General features: G+C 37.1%; 1 long non-coding RNA gene across 1 annotated transcript in view; it reads right to left on the minus strand.

Moving 5' to 3' along the window:
• LOC132597306 (uncharacterized) overlaps window positions 1-7,992 on the minus strand; it is a 35,573-nt gene extending 27,581 nt beyond the window's left edge. The window contains exons 1-2 of the long non-coding RNA XR_009563848.1: window positions 7,907-7,992; window positions 1,722-2,995 (exon numbers count right to left, since the gene is read on the minus strand). This is a non-coding gene — a long non-coding RNA (uncharacterized lncRNA). The remainder of the gene's footprint in view (window positions 1-1,721; window positions 2,996-7,906) is intronic.
• Window positions 7,993-9,032: the final 1,040 nt, after the last annotated feature.

Consider the following 9,032-nt stretch of genomic DNA (forward strand, 5'->3'; position numbering starts at 1 on the left):
ACCTTGCTGTGCGTTTTGCTTGGAAGGAACAAGTGCCAGAGGTAGGAGTATATATTGATTTGTGGGCTGTGGCCAAAGATCTGGCTGACTAGTCAAAGACTAGGAAGGAAAGTAATAGCAAAATTGGTGACAGGAAGGTGCTGGGAAGAGAAACGTGCATGGACTTGCTGAAAGGGCAATGGTTGTGAACATATTTATGTCCCATGTGAATGTTCATCAAAAGGTGACCTCTGCAGAGGAGGATTTTAATAATCAAGTGGATAGGATGACGTATCAGCAAATACCAATTAGCCTCTTTTCTCAGCCACTCCTGCTATTGCTGGAATTTATGAACAGAGTGGGCATGGTGACAGGGATGGAGGTGATTCATGGGCTTGGCAACACGGACTTCAATTCACCAAAAGGAACTGGCTACCGCTACTGCTGGGTGCCTAATGCCAGCAGTACAGACTAACAGTGACTCCCTAATATGGCACTATTTCCCAGGGTGATCAGTCGGCTACCTGTTGGCAGATTGATTATATCGAACCATTTCTCTCATGGAAGGGGCAGCACTGTGTTCTGCATGACACTTATTCTGAATATGGATTTACCTGTCTTGCACAAAATGCTTCTGTCGAAACTATTTGTGGACTCACAGAATGCCTATCCACCATTGCAGTATTCCAGATAGCATTGTTTCTGATCAATGAAGTAATGATCACTTCTTAAGCAGCAAATTAAGTTTAGCAATGGGTCCATGTTCATTGAATTTACCAGTTGTACCATGTCCCTCATCATCAAGTATAAGTTGACTTGACCGAATAGAGCTACAGTCTTTTGAAGATTCAGTTACAGTATCAGCCAGGTGGTAATACCTTGCAGGGCTGTGGCACTCTCCACCAGGAGGCTGTATAGCCTCTAAATTAATGACAGCACACACAGTGTGCTCTTTTTTTCCACAGCCAGTATTCATGTCTAGGAATCAAGGGGTGGAAATGAGAGTGGCACCACTCACTACTGCCATTAGCAAAATCCTTCCTTTCTGTCCCTGTGACTTTACACTCTGCTGGTTTAGATGTCTTAGCCCAAAGGGAGAAATGCTTCCACCATGAGGCACAACAATGACCCCATTGAACTATAAGTTAAGAGTGTCACGGTCCATTTTGGTCTCCTCATATGTCTGAATCAACAAGCAAAGAAAGGAGTCCTGTACTGACAGGAGTGATTGATCCTGACCACCAAGGGGAGATTGGTTTGCACAATTTTAATTTCCACTATACAATGGAGGTAAGAAAGGATACGGCTGGAATACAGGAGATCACTAACTTATTTTCTAGTATTGCCAGTCTCGTGATTAAATTAATGGAAAATTGCATCAACCCAACTAAGGTAAGACTGCTAATGGCCCAGACACTTCAGGAATTAACATTTAGGTCACCTCAACAAGCAAAGAGCCATGGCCACCTGATGTACTGGAATGATAGTAGAAATGTGGTTATAAATATTAGCTATAACTTTGTGACTAGTTGCAGAAATGAGAACTGTAATATCTTTAATCATTTATTCCTTATTTTGCTTGAATGTGTTTGTATATAGATAGATAGAGATATATTAAGCATTTTTTCTCTTTTCCTTCCCATTCATTTTTTTATCATCTAACATAAGATGTATTAGTAATAGTTAACTTTACATCACAGTATTTAAGATACAGGATATCAAAAGAGAAGAGTAAAAATTACCTATTGACTGTGCATCTTCCTCCAGGGAAATGGTTATTGCATTTTCGGTAGTGCACAGGATAGCTGTATCATGGTAGCTGGAAAATAGGACTTTGTTACTGTTTTTATCTGGAGGGTAAACATACTTCAAGGAGATGTGTAGGGGTGTCAAGTTGATATGTGTTGGACTTTAATGGTCAGTTTTATGTGTTAATTTGGCTAGGCTAAGATACCCAGTTATTCAGTCAAACTAATCTAGATATTGCTGTGAAGACATTTGTAGGTGTGGTTAACACTTATAAGTGGTTGACTTTAAGCAAAGGAGATTATCCTAGATAATCTGGGTAGGCCTGATTTAATCAGTTGAAAGCCCTTAGAACAGAACAGAAGTTTCCTGGAAGAAATTCTATCTGTGTACTGCATCTTTAACTCAGCCTGAGAGGTCCACTCTTCCCTTCCTGATGGCCAACCCTAAAGATTGTGGACTCGCCTAGGCCGCCCTTACAATCATGAAAGCTAACCCCTTCATATATATTTACTACTGATTCTGCTTCTCTAATTGAACTTTGGCTAAAAAAGTTTCCTAAATATTTGGTGCCACGTCCAGGACTAAAATAATAACACAGGAATATCATGAAATTAACCAAAATAATGTTTCATAGACTAAATATTGGACTGAGTTATACAGATAGATTTTCCATGGGTCTGCTCATTTAAGCTCATTTTGTAATTATTTTATACCAGAAAATAGAACACTAATTCATAGAGCAAAACAAAATGAAATAAACCTGACATAGTTAATTTGCTTTTAAAAAAAAAGCTTTCTAAGAAGGTGTCTCATTTTACCAAATTATGGCAACTGAGGAATATTTGGAAAAGATCCATGCAAGCTAAGTGATGGTCAATCTTTAGTTGTTAGAAAAAATGAACCACTTAAATGTGGCACACACAACACTAAGAATGATAATTATATAATACCACTTCTGAGGTTAAAAAAAAGACATAGCAGGAGAATAAAAATTAGAACTGAAAAGAAGAATAACACAAACAACATTGTGAATATTTATGGCACTTGCACTAAGGAAAGAACTGCTGGGTTAATATATGCGTCCTTATGTGCCCCCATCTCTTGATGCCCATTAATCTCGCTCAGTGTGAAGGATAACAAACAAACAACATCTCGAGAAAGAAATGCTAATCTCCTGACAGTCTCAACATTTTCTGAAATTTATATATGAATCAACAGAGGATTCTGCAAAATGTAATTCCATTTGCTCTTCTGATCACAATTCAATCTGGAAATGAAAGAGAAAAAAGCATATAAGGAAACTGAACTAGAATCATAAATAGAAAGAAAGCAGGTATCATCCCCAGAAACAATAAATACATCTTGAAAAGGAACATGCTGATTCTTTGTATACAATGTACCTTTTTTTCCCTTAAGAACTGTGAAAGCCAAACCAAATGCTATTTGCTTTATGCACATGGCATCAGACACAATTAGTCATGACTGAGTATCCTTGGGAAAGCACAGCTTTTCTTGTGGATGTAAATGCTTTCAGCTCATTTCAATAAAAGACACTTCTGTCCTGTAGCATCCCTTTTTGAGACGGTGGATTTGGAGTACTTAGATAAAACTAAACTCCCCATGCTCAGAATATGATTATAGCTGCTGTGTGGGCAGCGAGCAGAGAGCTCAGGGGCCCTAGACATCAATCTGAGCCTTGTGATGTGCTTTGAGTTAACAAGGGGAAGCCCAGGTGATGCTTCTAGATTTCGCGGGCCAGTTGGTAGAGATGCGAATCACTCAACAAATTGGGCTGCCTTCATTCTCAAAGTCAACTCCAACAACAGCATTAGGCTGCAGACCCAACTACCCTGAATTGCTAATTAAGTTATTAGCAAATGGAACTTTCAGAAACCTCAGTGTATGGACTAAAATAGGAGAAAAATCTTATGAAAGCACAGGAGCATTTTTGTTTCGCCTTCTCTCAAAATGATGAAATTAGATTTTTTTTGGTCTCTGCCTGCCTCTGAATTATGAAAATAGCATTCCCAATTTCACACATTTTCTCTTCAGCTACCATGCACAATGTGGCACATTTTACTCAAGTTCCTTGTCATTAGAACCACCTCGAAACAACTTGAAATTTTGGATGTTTTGCTTTTTTATTGTGTTTACTTAAAACGTAACAATATTCAGAGGAAAGCATTCTTTGATACCTCAAATAATATTAAAATAGACAAGCTGTTTCTACTTCTTCCATAGTTAAGTATAATGTTACAATCCATAAAATAACAGGTGGTTAGTGCCTGATTACCATAGGAAAAGTGATGTTAGCTGGCATATCTCACAAAATAAATCTCATAACACTTTATTAATCTAAGCAAAACAAAGAAGAGTGGAAGTTATTATGTAAAGCAGTCATGGAGGAGAAATAAAACGAAAAGGGAGTGTGGTAAAATATTTGAAATTCAGAAGTACCAGCACAGATTTTCCTAAACTGTATTCTCAAAATTACACTAAAATTTATAATTTAATCATTCTCCTAGCTTACCCCCAGAGACCTGTAGACATTTACCAGGGTGACTGTGCACTGGAGAAAGGAAAATAATCAGATTCTTTGGGGATTCTCTCCCTTCCCCAAAAAGGGGTGTACTCAAATACAACATTCAAAATCACACTCTTGGAGAGTCACGATGTCCAGTGGCTTATTAAAGGCTCTGATAAGTCCTACAGTTTAAAAGTATAAAACAAAACAAAACCAACTATCAACCAAACTCTGTTTCAGTTTGGTTAAGTCAGTGAACCTCGGACTTATGTAACACCTCTTTTTATGAAAACCTATTTCATCAAACAAAAATATGATTCTGAGCATTTGTTTGAGGAAAAACTGCACTAGATTATTTACTTCACTCTCCAGATTTATTTGGAAAAAATCAGTGCTTTAAAAAATTAGTTTTTAAAAGATTATTATCATGTTTGTTTGGAGACCCCTCAGATCCAATGCAATTGTCACTGTCACTCCATTACAGATTTTACCCCTTAATCACCCAGATTGGTTTCTGTAGAAATTCACATTTCTATAGTTACATTACTCATTATTTTTCAAAAGACTATACCATTTACTTTCTCCTCACACCTCTCCCATCTCTCAGTGCTGGTGACTGATTCTTCCTTCACTGAGAAATAAAAATAGACCTATTCTTCTTTCCATTAACAAATCTATCAATATATCTAACCAATAGTCTGATTTCCCATGTGTTACAAATGATCAAATCACAAAAATCCTTCCAATTTAAAAACAAACAAAAGCCTCTTTGATTCCCTGAGCCCTCACATAACTGGTTATTACCACATTCATATTTGCCGGTCCTTTTATAAACACAGTTAAATACTAATTTTGACCGAGTGGTTTAATACTACTAAGAAATTACTATTACTGATGTTACCAAAACCTTCACTGGCCAACCCCAATGATCAATTTTAACCAACATCATACTTGAAGTTAAGAACCATTGTATACAATACACCATTCCTTCTTTCATGAAAACTTTTCTTTGTGGATTCCCAAACAAAAATCTCTACTGGATTTCTTTCTTTTAATGAATCCTTTTCAGCCTAATTAATGACCCCTCCCCCAATTCCCCAAGTCTATGTGCTCACTCTCAGATCCTTTCTTCTCTCTTTTGAGTTGATTACACGCATTCCTATGGATTTGAATTCATTTTATCCACTGACAATCCTAAAATGTATATCTGGAGTTCATAATTTGATATTTCTGCTTCTAGACATCTTCATTTAAATATGAATTTGGCGTGTACAACTTAACACAGTCAAAATGGATTTCTTGGCTCAAAATCCTGCTCCTCCAATATTCCCTGTATCAGCAGGTGATACCAAAACCCCAGGATTTATCCTTGCCCTCATTCCTGGAGATGGTACATGCAGTCCATCAACCACTGTCTGGTTGCTCAGCCATCTGTCAGCTGGTTGTTTACTGTCTGTAAGCTTAAGCATAAGCTTTCTAATTTGACTTCTTCTAATTACTTACACTGCTACAAGTCCAAACCATCATCATCTCTTTTCCAAATTACTTTAAAAACCTATTAACAAAGTGGTCTCTGGGATTTCGCCTGATTTATTACCTATATTCTACACAGAATCCAAAGTAGTCTTTTGGAAACATAAATCAAATCATATCTCTATCATGCTCAAAACCTTCCAGTGGCTTCCTATTACAGAGTAAAATTCAAATTCTCTAGTTTACAAAGCTCTACTTGATATGATCCCTGCCAGGTCTCTGGCCCTGTCTCCTACCTTTTGTTTCCCTACTACTCTGTTTCAGCCCCTCTGGCCTTGCTGCCCTTGAACCCACTAGGTCATTTCTGTCCACACACCTTTACAATTATTAATTTTTCCATCAGGAATATCTTTTCTGAGATCTCTATTTGGCTGGTTTCTTTATGGTAATCTTGTCTCTCACCCTTTGTCATCATCTCAGAAAGGTGACATCTTCTCCCCAGCTATCTAACCTCCCTCTTCCCCTCACTCTTTATTCCCACACCTTGCTTTAATTTTATATATGTCGTTTATCATTGACCTGAAACTATAACTTAGGCTTAGATATGTGTTTATTCCTTATATCTTCCACTAGAATATAAACTGTAAACAGCAGGATACTAATCTGCCAGTTTATTTCTCTTACCCTATCTTTGGACAATACCTGTCACAAAATAGATTCTCAAAATATTTCCTGAATCAAATGCTTCCTGTGTCACATGAATTATGCTACCTAGTTATGCTATAAGTGAATGAAATATGGTCTCTGAGGAGCTCACATGCAGCAGGGTATCCTGGTGTTAAAACAATCAATTGTATAGTTTTCTCTTTTTATTGTACTTAAAATTTTAGGTTAGTAAAACATTGTCAAGTTGTGTTGGTTTTTACTTTAAAAGTTTTAAAGCTTTATTTGGTATATAGTGCATTATGAGGTCAGATAGGATTAGGATAATTGCCAACAGTCATAACTTATTTGGTTCGTATAATTATGATTATTTTTAATCCTTTTTCAATATTCTTGTTCAAGATTCTTCTCTGTTTCAAGACCTCTGCTTCACGGTGTTACAAAGACATTAGAAAGATGCACTGAATTCATGTTTTAAGAAGAAAAAAATACATTTAAAACATTTGCATAAAGTACCAAATTCTATAATACATTTTGATATAATGTTATATAAAATAGGAAGGCAAATAATAATTAAATGCTGCCTATGGAAGTGAAGATGAGTTTCACATATTAGACAGTGGGGCTCTTGAAGAGAAGTTAGGAGTTGGTGTTACAGGCAGGGTGACGGCACACTAGCAAACATCCTTTGTGCTTGTTCAGTGTCTGTGCGGTACTGGTGGTTGTATACTTCATATACATCACCTCATTATAGGAAATGGGTAAATATTTCCAGTTACACTTAGGTATGATAAACATGGTGCAGGTATATAGGCCTAGAATTATCTGTATGAGATGGATCTAGAGAAAAAACTATTAACTTCTGAATTCAGATACCAAAATCTGCAATTTTGTAGCATCTGGTGAAACAGCTCCGTCCTTGGACCACTGTCAACTCCCTTGGTGATCTCATCTAATCTCATGGCTTTAAATGTCACCTATCTGCTGCTGATTTTCTTATTGTTTTCTCCAATGCAGACATCTCCCTTGCAGTCCCCAGCTTTTATGGTCAATGGTTCATTTGAGCGTTCCAAATGAATGTCTAAGACTTAGTATATGCAAATCTAAGTCCCCTCCAAATTCTGCTAAACCTTTAGTCTCCTTGATCTCAATTATGGAAACTCCTTTTTCCTAGTGGTTTATACCCCAAAGCCATCACTGCTCTCTTCTCTTTCTCTCACACCAAATATCCATTTGTCAGTGAATACTGCTGGCTACATATTCTGAAAATGTCCGAATACAGTGACTTCTCACTGTCTCCACCACTCTCCCCCTCCTCTAAGACACTGTCACCTCTTGCTCGAGATTTTGTAAGAGTCTCTATAATATTTTTCTCCCCTTCTAGGCTATGACAGGCTTGCTCCTCTCTATTTCCTTTGAAGTTAGACTTGACCTCGTGACATACTTTGGCTAATGAGTTGTAAAGGGCTGTGACACTTTAAGAGTGTATGCATGTTTTGCCACGTCCCCTTTTCCTACCTTATATATTGTTGAAGCCACCAAGACACAGCTGCTGCCTGTTTGAGCTCCTTAATGACCATGATGAGCAGAGAACCCTTGTAAACCTGGGTTGAATATACATGTGTGAGAAGTAAAATTTATTGTGGTGATTTACAGAGGTGATGAGATTTTTTTTGGTACATCAGTATACATTGTAACTAGTATAGGCTTTTAACTGGAATACATGCCTCCACCCAGTCTTCTGTTAGAAGTGCAGCCTGAATGTATAAAGAAGATATGGTACATATACACAATGGAATACTACTCAGCCATAAAAGAGAAGGAAATAATGCCATTTGCAGCAACGTGGATGGACCTAGAGATTAACATTCTAAGTGAAATAAGTCAGACGGAGAAAGACAAATATCATATGATATTGCTTACATGTGGAATCTAAAAAAAAATGATACAAATGAACTTATTTACAAAACAGAAATAGACTCACAGATGTAGAAAACAAACTTATGGTTACCAAAGGGGAAAGGGAGGGGTGAGGGATAAATTAGGAGTTTGGGATTAAAATATACACACTATTATGTGTAAAATAGGTAACCAACAAAGACCTACTGTATAGCACAGGGAACTATACTCAATATCTTATAATAACCTATAATGGAAAATCATCTAAAAAAGAATATATATGTGTGTGTATGTGTGTATACACACACACACACACACACACACACATATATATATAAATCACTGCTGTACACCTGAAAGTAACACAACATTGTAAGTCAACTATAATTCAATGAAAATGAAAAGAAGTGCAGGCAGAGCAACCCTGTTATAACAGAAGCTAAGCCTTGTCACTCTTCTGCTTAAAACCCACCCATGACTCCTTATTTCTCTTCAAATAAAGGATAAATTTCTTATTATGACATACATGGCCCAAGGTGATCTGACATTCATTTCCTGTCCGATCTTATTTCCTTCTATTTCTCCAGCTTGCTCTCCTCCAGCCACAGTCATCTCCTTCCATTATTTTTTTTAATCTTTATTGGAGTATAATTGTTTCACAATGGTGTGTTAGTTTCTGCTGTACAACAAAGTGAATCAGCTGTATGTATACACACATCCCCATATCTCCTCCCTCTTGCATCTC

Source organism: Globicephala melas, chromosome 5 (genome assembly GCF_963455315.2).
Source record: "Globicephala melas chromosome 5, mGloMel1.2, whole genome shotgun sequence".
NCBI lineage: Eukaryota > Metazoa > Chordata > Mammalia > Artiodactyla > Delphinidae > Globicephala > Globicephala melas.